General features: G+C 43.0%; 1 long non-coding RNA gene across 1 annotated transcript; it reads right to left on the reverse strand.

The window, feature by feature from the left end:
* Positions 1 to 500: 500 nt before the first annotated feature.
* Positions 501 to 11,934, reverse strand: LOC121142038. The gene is made up of 2 exons (XR_005879064.1): positions 11,373 to 11,934; positions 501 to 703 (listed from the first exon to the last, which is right to left on the reverse strand). It is a non-coding gene; the product is annotated as an uncharacterized LOC121142038 (long non-coding RNA).
* Between the last annotated feature and the right edge of the window lie 56 nt (positions 11,935 to 11,990).

The following is an 11,990-nucleotide window of genomic DNA, read 5'->3' on the forward strand; positions in this document are numbered from 1 at the left end:
TTTCTGGATTAAAAATAAAAGTATGCAAGTTGTTCTGTAAACATCTGCTTTGTTGCTTCTCCCTGCTGCACGGTGTTCCATAGTGAATACCCATCACAGTGTGCTTATTCATTCCTCTAAAGAGGGATAATTAAGCTACCAACTCCTGCTACACAAACAACTGTGCAACAGACAGTCTGAAGTGCGTTCCCTTGTGAGTCCCTGTGAGAGTGTTTACTGAACAGACTCCAAAGGAGCTCATTAAGGGTGTCTTTGACTTCCTTAAGCAAGCCTACATCATGTTTCAGAGCTCCTACACCGTCTGTCCCCCACCCAGAATTTCCCCTCTTCCACAGCACCCACTGCTCTTGCCATCCTCCCTTTGTAATCGTTATTCTGATAAACATAAGTAGAATCTCAGTGTTGTTTAGTTTCTCTTCTTTTGGTAAGTTTGGGAGCCCCCTTGATGTATCTGGGAAGCATTTGGGATTCACTTTTATGCTATCAATTTACAACACAGATTCATTTAACTATAGTTTCTTTATTCCTTTTGATATTTAGTAGTTATAAGTTGTAAGAATATGAATTATTTATTGGATTTAGACATTGTAAACATTTCATCTTCCATCTGGTACCCTCAGCTTGATGCAGATGACCCCAAAACACACTCCACTAGGTTGTGTTGCCCATTCACTGGGATGGCAGGCATGACTTAGAGCAACACCTGGAAGACAGTAAGTATTCAAAACTGTCATGTAACATCTTCAACACTCAAGAAGTCCACTGATCTAGGCAAGGGGTCACGGGCCTGTAATCCCAGCACCAAGAAGGCTAAGGATCTTACACACAAGGTCATCCTGAGCTATGTAGTGAGAATCTGTGTATAAATACAGCAACAAAAAAGTAATGCAACCTAAAAACATGCAGGAAACATATCAGGGCTCTCTGAATGCTATACTGTCCCATGAACCTGAAGGCGCCTGTGCCATTGGGAGCCTGGGATAGAAACAACAACAACAACAAAAATAGAGACAGAATAGACTTCTGTAGGCAATATAGAGATCATCATCTCCTTGAGTCTGAGGCTCTGAGCACTGGCATCAGATGTCTAAGAGACTGTAGGCAATTCGCAGAAGCTACTGATGTTCAATTCAAGTCGCAATTCCTTACAGAGTCGACACTAGGACATAAACGCATTTGACTGAATTCCTGGCCTCCACCATACCCCTCCCCCTTTTGTAGTTTTCCTGCCCAATACAATATCTTTGATGACCAGGATGAGACAGTGTCATCCCTGCTAATCAGGACGAGGAGACATCCTCCATTTTGACATTTAGTAGGTAATGATGAGGTGATGGCCTCTTTCCTGTTCACTTTGTGAGAAAGGTTTTTTTTTTTTAAGTCAACAATGGCTAGCCCATATTCTATAAACCTCCCCATCTTGTGAAACTCTTGTGTACATTCCTGTTTGTTCAGGGTACTAGACATTCCTGAAACTTGACTCTATCACACCCCTCCTCTTCATGCTGATTGTGAATTAGCTAATAGTGTCAGATTGTGAGGCTGAGCGTCCACCAATGGGGTGAGACAGTCACTACTTGAGTTAGGATCAGAACTAAGCCAGCTTCTGCCACAGTGTACTTATTCACCTGGTTTGCAAGAGTAAAATTTGCCTTGCCATGTTACTTTGACTTGATACATCTGTTTCTTTGTAAGACATTAAAAATATTGGTTTCCAAAAACCTGTAAAGGGCAATCACATCTCTGCTCACCTGGATGGGGTAACATTTTACTAGACAGAAAGACATCTCACCCACTCACCTATGTGAGCAGACACTTTGCTGCTCATGTGGCTTCCTTTTTGCTTATGTCTCTCCACCCCTGAGAATCTGTGATAAACATACTGCTGTGCCTGTGATGGCTCCCAATGTCCTTCCCTAGGTGAGAAACTCCTTTTCTGTCTCACCTAGCCTGTTCTTCCTCTCCATTAACTCCACCTTCTCATGTACTGCTACTCAGTGCTCTGTCAGGTTGTTTTAGTCTACTGGGCAACTTTCTGTCATGCTTGGCTTATTAAGTGGCTCCACTTTCAACATACCCATTGTTTCCCAACACTTCACCTCCTATTCAAGCCTTCCCAAATGAATCACTGTAGAGGTGACTTCCTGGTCATCCTTTGAAAATATGATACAAATACTGAATTCAACAGTATTTATTGAACCAACTGTATTAGAAATTGCTGTCATGTTTTTTAATTAAAATTATTTCATTTAATGCATGTGTACATATGTGTGTGAAAAATATATATCTTTTGAGGTTATGTATATATGTATATATTTCTAATAAATATAAGCCTCTTGAGAAATTGAATTTTATAGAGCAGTTTGGAGGATACTGGGTCTTCCACTATTTCTCACCATGATGGACCTTATCTCCTTAAACTTTAAGCCAAAATAGCTGTTTTTTTTCTGCCCTTAAACTGTTTCTGTTATGTATTTGTTACAACAATGAGAACTAAAATGCATATTAATTATACTTGGAAAAAACTATTAGTAGTTGCCCTTCAGTTCATGACAGACAAATATTTACAGCTAACACAGCACAGCTTCACGGGTGGTGTGAACACAATAAAAAAGATAATTCTTATTCTCCTCCCGTATGGCTGCTCCATTCATCAAAACTACATATAGGCTGAGATCCTCAAAGACATCGTTATGAGTATATTTGAATAAACTTATGGGTCTTGTTTTTTATTTTACCTGGGCTTGTCTTTTTCTTTTTCCTTTCCTAACTTCCTTTCTGACTAGGCTGACCATAAACTCACAATCCATCTGCCTCAGTTTCCCAAGTGCTAGGATTACCAGTGTGTATCACCAGGACAGACAATTCTTACCCAAAACAAATAGCAACCAAAAATAAGGAAAACCGAAGTTTTTATTTAGCCTTCACTAGTTTCTTCTCTGGTGTTCTTCCTTTGGATGGGTCTGAGTTCCTGACTCCCCTGTCTGAACTTGCGTCTGTTGGACTGGGAAAAAAGGTCAGTTGGTAGTGTTTGTCTCCCAGGTGTGCAAATCAGGGTTCAAGTCCCAGCACTTCAAAACTAAACTAAGTTAAAAAGAGAATGGAGAACTTCTTTGTGTGTTCCTGCTGCTTTGTGGGGGTTTTAAGGACACAGAGTCAATCCCAGCATGGGATTTCATTCCACATCACTATCTTCTTGCTTGTACCATTTCTGAAACAAAGTTGTGTTAATTATCATCTTTGCTCTCTGTGTGAAAGATTTCCCTCCTTTTTCAAGACTTTCAGGAAATATCTCTTTAGTTTGGTTTTGTGTTTATCCTGCCTAATGTTTCCTGAGCTTCCTGTATCTATGGTTTGATGTCTGACAGTAATTTGGAAGAATTCTTAGCCCTGTGCTTCAGATGTTTTTTTCTGCTCCTTTCTCTCTTTATTCTTCTCCCAGTATTCCCATCAGAGGTATTCACACCTTCTCAGTTACCACCACATCTCCTCTGCTCCAGTCAGGCCTCTCAGCTCTGCTTTTCCACTTTTGAGGTTTCTACCAATCTATCCTAGAGATCGGAGTTTCTTTTCCTGCTATGTCTAATAACATGAGCTCACAAGGTGTACTGGCTGATTTTGTGTGTCAGCTTGGTACAAGCTAGAGTCACCAGAGGAAGGAGCCTCGGTTGAAGAAATGCCTGCATGAGATCCAGCTGTGAGGCATCCCTGGGCTGTTGGTCCTGCATTCTATAAGAAAGCAGACTGAGCCCCCATGAGGAGCAAGTCAGTAAGTGGCTCCCCTCCATGACCTCTGCGTCAGCTCCTACCTCCAGGATCCTGCCCTGCTTGAGTTCCAGTCTTAACTTCCTTCAGTGACCAACAGCAATGCTGAAGTGTAAGTCAAACAAACCCTTCCTCCCCAACTTGCGCTTTGGTCATGGTGTTTCACCACAGCAATAGAAACCCTAGTTAATACAAAAGGGCAATCTTCATTTCCATGATAATTTTTCTCCCTGTCATTTTCTTGTGGTCACTCTTCGGCCTACCTTTCCCACCCCTTTCATGTTTTCTAATCCTGTTACAACCTGGTATTAGCCATAGTTGTTTTGAATTCTCATTCTGAATTTTTTGACATTCCTACTGAATCTGGGTCTGGCTATGCTCCCTCCCTCCCTCCCTCCCTCCCTCCCTCCCTCCCTCCCTCCCTCCCTCCCTCCCTCCCTCCCTCCCTCCCTCTCTCCCTCCCTCTCTCCCCACCCCTCTCTCTCCAGGTAGTATTTTCTGCTCTCTAGTGTGCCCTGTAATCTTTATTGGAAAAGCTGACATCATGCATAGGAAGGACCCATTACCAAGAAGCCTGTCCTGTCAACCACATCAGAGCTTCTTAGGTTCCCACACAACTTTAAGTTGTGTGGCATTGACACATCTCCCTTCTCCTGTGGGAAACTAGACAAAGCAGGGTTTGCACACAAGTCAGTTGGAGTGGAAAGGCCCTGGTTGGGTCAGTGCTGGTAAACTATTCTCTCTTGGGGGCAGGCCTTAAGAAAAGCAGGACAGGAGACAAGGTTCACAACAGGCTCCTTCCTTCCTTCCTGTGGATGCTTGGGGAGGTGTTTCACAGATCTTCCCTGGGAGAACTTGGTAGAGTGCTTGAGGGTGAGTCTCACAAAGCATGGAGCTTCATAGCAGGTCCTCTTGGGAGCCTGAGTCCTTTGCACTTCATCAATTAGGTGCCAGGTTCTCCTGTGGTTTCTGCTTTGCTGAGTTACAATTTTTTTGTTTTCTCCTGTCTGTCTTTGTAGTTTGTCTGCTGGGGGCATTTGCTCCATACCCTCACTTCTCTGACAGATCCTTAGATATGCTGAATTTTCTAAGTGTCTTATCAGCATATTACTTGTGGTTGCTAGGACTGAGTGTCCCCATTAATTGTTTTTTTTTTTTTTTGAGCATGCCATCTGTTCCCTGCTGGGATTCCGACTAACACAGTAATTGGTAGCAGAAGTGCTCCCAGGAAACAGACTCTTGGAGTGGGATTCTAGTACAGAGTGATAGGCACATGGATATAGTTCTTGCTGGGAGGAGTTAAAAATTAGGAATTGGCATCATATGGTGACAAACTATACGGGATTTGGCATAGGCTGTGACAAAAATATCTAATTCAGGGTATGGGATGCTCACTTCTTTTTTGGAAGCTGTACACACAGGACTAGGAAGTTGGGTATGCCAAAGCCCTCTGGCTACTTCCATGAGCACACCTGCAGCTGAGCAAAGCCAGGTTGTGTCTTACTTGTGTGTATGAAAACACATATAATGGAAACTGAAAAGAGTCTTTAAGAGGGCAGTATAGCAAGCTAGCCAGATGTCTCAGCTGGTAAAGGTGCCTGCTGCCAAGCCTAACCTGAGTTTGATCCCTAAGACCATTCATTGTAGTAGAAGGAGAGAAAAACTCCCACAAATTGTCCTCTGACACATGCACACATGCAGTATGGCAAGCATATACTCAGAGACAGATAGACACTATTGGGAGACAGATTTTTCCCTTGGGAGATGCAACACACACACACACACACATACACACACACACACACACACACCTGCTTATATAAGAACCCATAACAGACCAAAGTGGCATTTGAACCAAAGTTCAATTTGGTGAACTGATGAGTTTTTATTGAGATTTCTTACAGCAATAAGGGTGATGAATTACTTACAAGGATCAAAGATTACTCAAAAGCTATTGTTTTGCTGAAAAGCTCACCCCAACACAAAGGCTGCAATCCTGGAGCTCTCTGCATAACTTTCCGGTGGCTCGACAAGAGTCCTCCTACTTATCTCTGCATTGCAGCTCAGCTGGCTAGAGTCTCCTCTCCCAGAAGTTACTTATTCCTCCCTCCCCCATGGACATGATGCATGTGCATCAGACACAAACTAAATAAAATATGACAAATAACAAAGATATGAAAAACACTTTTTCTGCCAAAAGTAGTCATCCCAATAAAAGTTCATTATTTCCCAAACTTCCCCTTTCCTCTCTGCATCTACTAGTCAATGGCATCAGAATGTGAAGTTGAGCTCCCACCAATAGAATGGTCCCTATGTCAGGGATGAAAGACAGAAGGTAAGTGTGCTTAATATCCGTGTTTGGGGTCAGGCACACTCTGTTTTGAAAAAAGAAATCACCTTGCCAAATTCGTTCACTCTGTTCATGGGTTCCTTTGTGAAACATCAAGATGATTTTTTTCCCAATAAAGACAGTATCAGCATTTATGGGAGAGGGTTTGGCAAGTGGGATTTTCCTCTGAATTGGATGCTATTAGGAATCAGAAGTAAGTCTAAATTAGACTTCTAGAAATTCTCATGTAAAAAGAATATGCCTTTAATCCCAGCACTTGGGAGGCAGAGGCAGGAGGATCTCTGAGTTCAAGGCCAGCCTGGTCTATAGAGTGAGTTTTAGGACAGCCAGAGCTACATAGAGAAACATTGTCTTGAAAAAAAAAAAAAGAAACTTTGAGACTGAGGCTAGTCTGACTCTATGACTGTCACACTAGTTGGGATGAAAGACCTGCTTATTTGGCTTGACTTGTGTCCTAGCTTGCTTTCTATTGCTGTGACAAACACTATGACAAAAGCAACCCAAGAAGGAAAGGATTTGTTTGGCTTATACATCCCAATCATATTTCAACACTGAGGGAATCCAAGTTAGGTACTCATGCAGGGCAGGGACCTGAAGGCAGGAACTGAAGCAAAAGCCATGGAGGAACATTGCTTACTGGCTTGTTTTCCATGGCTTGCTAAGTTTGCTTTCTTATCTAAGCCAGGACTTATTCACAGCGGGCTGCGCCATCCCATACAATATCAGTCATTAATCAAGAAAATGTTCCTCAGAGTGACCTGATGGAAGTATTTTCTCAGTTGAGGGGCTCCTCTTCCCATTATGATTTTAGCTTCTGACAAGTTGACAAAAAATAAAAATAAAAAAGCACAGATAGTATTGACATTGATTGTTCTCATGTCATTGCCTCATGGTCACAAGTGGCCTTGCTCAGCTAACTTGCTCATGTTCACCAGAATACCACAGTGGGGGCAGCAGGCTATGTGTGCTAAGCAACCCTATATTGTGTGGAATGTTGGCTTTCAGGCTGTTCCCCGAGTGGCTCCATTTCCAGTGCAAATGGACAAGCAAATGCTTCACTTTTTGAGCATACAGATAATACCGCCTGTACAGCACCATCTGTAACACAGAGACTGAAAAGTCACTTGTTTGTACAAGTAGAAGGGAACCACCTATAAATGTATCAAAGTAGATTGGGGATACATGGGTTCATAGTGTATTAAAATAACATTAGAGGAAACTGGGGATATTGCTCAGTAGTTAAGAGCACTGGCTGCTCTTCCAGAAGTTCTATTCCCAGCACAGACACTATGGCTCACAACTGCTGGTAGCTCTAATCCCAGTGGACCACCCAGAAAGACTCTTTCTGGCCTTTTTAGACACCAAGCATACATGAGGTGCACAGACATACATGCAGGCAAATACCCATATACATTTTAAAAGGCCATAGACTTACTAGACATGCTAGACCAACAAAGGATGCAACCACCCTCACCATGAAGGAAATAAGATAATAAATTCAAGATACTTGTGAAAACAAAGTTGTTGTTAATATATAGTTCTGCAGAAAGGGTTGTCAGTGAGCAAATTTGTCACCGACAGTGGCTTTTAAAATTCTCCAATTGCTAGAAATCCCTGTGCTATTCGTCAGAACTTGCACCCCTCCCAAACTCTCCATTTCATTCACCAAAGAGACAAAGCATCATTTGGGACTTGAGACTGACCCCTTCCTTTTTGGATCCTGGGATCAGTCCTCACCCCCCTCTTAACACTGGCTGGCTTAAAAATCACTACATAAATTAGGCTGGCACCAACTCACAGAGATAAGCTTGCCTCTGCCTCCCAAGTGCTAGGGATCAGCATGCCCAACTACCTCATAATTTTTTGTTTGTTTGTTTTTAATCCCTGTTCACATTCTGGTAAAGAAGCATTTAATTAAAAAATCTTTAACTATGCTTAAATGTAACATTTGGCACCTGCTTGTACCCTGAATATTTGAGTCTTTAAAATCCTTTAAAAAAAACACTTTATAGTCTAGGTCTTTTTTACATTAATCCACGAATTCATGGAGAATGGGCTTCAGCAACTCAGGCTCCTCCCTATTCTCACAACACCTGCTTTCCTGGATGGAGTAGCTGGTGCTTCAGTTGAGCCCCCATACCTCTCTTCTCTTTGGCTACTCTCCCCCGCCCCCCCCCCCCCCCCGCCAAGAACCCTCATTCCTAAGAATTCATAGAGTTGTGTGCTAGTTACTTTTCTTATTATTGTAACCGTGTACCCAACAAAAAGAAACAAGATAAAAAGGGTTTGTTCAGCTCACAGTTTGAAGGTACAGTCAGTGTGTGTGTGTGTTGGGGGGGGGCAGCAGGAGAGAGAGGCAGATGGGAGCGGAAAGGAAGACCAGTCTAGAAACCTCAAAGTCTGGCTTTAATGACCTACTTCCTCCATCTCCTAAAGGTCCAGCAAACTTTCAAAACAATCACCAACTGGGGACCAAATGTCTAAACACATGAGCCCATAGCAAATACTTCACAACAATGGGTAGGGGAACAATCATGTTACTTCCAACTAGTTTCTTCCTTTCTTTCATTTTTACTTTTGTCTTATAAATATGTCAGGCTTTTTAATAAACTGAGACTAGTAACCATGTCAGATACACAGGAGATGTTTTGTCACTAACTTTTTTAATTATTGAGATAAAACTTGTGTACACCACAACAAACAGATCTCAAGTGTTGCTGGAGTTTTCTTTGTCCTGCCAGATCCCACAGCTGCTTTAGCCCCAAATAAGCACACATAGACATATATTAATTATAAAAACTGTTGTCCAATGACTAGAGCTTCTTTTATTAACCCATTTCTAATAATGTAATTATTTCCACATGGTCTTATCTTAACAGAGAAGGGTCCAGACCTGCTACTCCTTCCTCAGCTACATGGCATCTCCCAGCAGTTTCTCTCTGACTACCTTTCCCAGAATTCTCCTTGTTTCCTAGTCCCACCTATCTTCCTGCCTCTATTGGTCAAACAATGTTTTATTTATTAACCAATAAGAGAAACATATATACAGAAGGACATTCCCCCATCACTCAAGTACACAACCAAATGGGTTTTGATAATCTTATACATTTATATAATTACTACCTTGGATCTTATAGTATGGAAGCAACAGAAATGGCACCAAGCCCAATATGATGAACAAGACAGGCAAAGCTTATTGAGACTTCAGCTCATGAGCAGAGGGACTTAACTCCAGTTGAAGAGGTGACAAGGCTGCTTGGTCAATTAAGAAAGCATCAGGCTTTTATTGATTTTTATGGAGAAAATTAAAGTTTGGAAATATTTCATTGTCCATGTTTTCCCTCTCCTGGATAATTATTCTGGCCCTGAAATTTACTCAGTTGACTTAGCCCAAGAAGTTAAGGGTTATGTTTAGAGCTACCATCAATGTATTGCTTAAACATCCTGGCTTTGTGATTTGGTCTGAACTTTAAAAGGCCATGGGACCTTATATAATTGAATCACAGTGGTTGGCAAGAAGCAGCACATGCCAGCTCTGATGGCCGTTAGGCCTGTGCATGGCAGTCTTGGATATAACTACTTCCCCCGTGCTTTGTAGCCCAGGCTGCCCTCAAATTCCCAGTCCTCCTTCTGCCTCCCTCCTGATTGTCAGGATCATAGATGAATGCCACTGTACTCAGCAATAACGCATTTCCCAGACTTTCTACGTGTCTACATGAAGAGTTGCATAGAATCTTGTGGTGGCTGAGCTCATAGGCCTGAGTTTGGATGCTTGATCCTCAGTTGCTATGACTATTTGAGAAGGATTAGGAGGCATAGATTCATTGGAGGAAATGTGTTTAATGAGTTTTCAATAGACTAATGCCATTGCTAATCTGCTCTCTGCCTCATACTTGCCTCTCAGCTATTGCTCCAGTCACCTGCTACCTGCTACCTCTGCTCCACCATCATGGACTCTAACCCTCTGAAACCATAAGTCCAAAATTAACTCTTCCTTAAGTTGCCCTCGTCTTATGTATCAGTAGAAAAGTACCACAAATCTGAGTCAAGAGTGAAGGCAGCAAGGGTGACAAATATAAGATAACGAAGACAGAGGTGTCTTTCATATGTCTTCCGCTACTCATAACATCTTTCCAATGAGTGGAGAGTCATTATGCACAACAGGTAGTTTTCAAGTTTCTGCAAAGTAACCTTGGCAAATTCTAACACAGCCCACATACACCAGAGCTGCTGCTATCTACAGCAAATATAGTAGAAATAAGGTTATGTACTGCCATGTGACCATCACCACTAGAGAGTTTTAAGCCAATAGAGAGCAAGTGCTGTGATTCTGTTCTGACAGACTATGCCACTTGAACTGACTTTGGAGACTTACTGGGGCGTTTTATGGGATAAAGTTTTTTCTCAGTAACAATTCCCCTGGTTTTGTTGTTTGTTGGACCTCTTTAACATTGAGAGATTTAGGATCCATTTAAGGGCATGTGTGTGAACATCTCAAACCCAATCAGTTTTAGCTGGTCTTAGTCACAAGGATTTCCTAGTCTGCTAGCCAGATACAATCTTACACAACTTGCAGGATGTCCTCTGCATTTTTAGACACAATTCACAGGTTTTGTCTATAACCAAGCGGAAAGGATTGTACAGGGATGTGAATACCAGGAAGGAATCATGGGTCTCTCTCTCTCTCTCTCTCTCTCTCTCTCTCTCTCTCTCTCTCTCTCTCTCTCTCTCTCTCTCTCTCTCTCTCTCTTTTTGGTTTTTCGAGACAGGGTTTCTCTGTGGCTTTGGAGGCTGTCCTGGAACTCGCTCTGTAGACCAGGCTGGCCTCGAACTCACAGAGATCCGCCTGCCTCTGCCTCCCGAGTGCTGGGATTAAAGGAGTGCGCCACCAACGCCCGGCTATGGGTCTCTTAAATTGTCTGCCACATTGGGTGTCGAGTCTTGTGTCCCTGGTCTGTCTTAGCTTCATCAGCATAGAGATTATCATTTTGGGCAACAGGAGCTGGAGACCAGTGAGCACTGTATAGACAACTGTCTAGGGACAGAGCCCAGACGCAGTGCCATGTGCTATCAAGGCAAAGACTGGCAATGGAGGTAGAAGACGTGGTCTTAGGGACGAATGAAACACAAGAGAACACGGTGTGATGTACATTTGGTACTAGGTAGTACCAAGTCTACCGCAGCACTAGTGAAAGTGGACCTGCAGATCTGGGACCACCACAGGGTAAGCTCCTCACAGGAACTACACTGAGCCTACCTGGCCAAAGGTCCTTCTGAGGAGAGTGCTCTCAAGAGGTAAGAGTGGGTGGCCTGGGTTTCCTAGGGACATATCTTCCACCTCTTCCATTCATTTAGTAAATTCAACGCTGGTGGAAGTGTTCCAGCCCACTCTTGCCTCTCCTTCAGCTTGGCTTCTTTTTTAAAAATTTAAATATAAATGTTCTTCCTCCCACAGCATTTTGAAGTAATTCAAGGGCTTGAGGGTAGCTGGTTTTACTGCCATCTGCTTTCTCCTCAAGCTGCCAAACATCAGTTTTTTTCCTTTCTTCAAGCGGATCAGGCACCTGCCGGTTGTGGTCTCATAGCTTATCTCCAGCCAGGTGACTTGACGCTGTGATGACTTGAGGGAGTTGAGATAAACATACGTGTTTAGGATGCCTGCTCCTAGGTCAACAAACTGGTTCCCGCCGGGTAAAAAACTCAGACTTCGGCATGCGCAGACAGTCTGGCAGCCATTTTAAGGGGGTAACACACACTACAGGAGAGAACCACTGCGCAGGAGTACACGGGACGCTTAACCCGCCCCCTTTCAGCCCGTAGCACGCATGCGCGGATTAGCCGGAAGGGGCGGGACTACCCGTTGCGTAGCGGCTGC

Source organism: Mesocricetus auratus, unplaced genomic scaffold, assembly GCF_017639785.1.
Source record: "Mesocricetus auratus isolate SY011 unplaced genomic scaffold, BCM_Maur_2.0 Super-Scaffold_4256, whole genome shotgun sequence".
NCBI classification, from domain to species: Eukaryota; Metazoa; Chordata; class Mammalia; order Rodentia; family Cricetidae; genus Mesocricetus; species Mesocricetus auratus.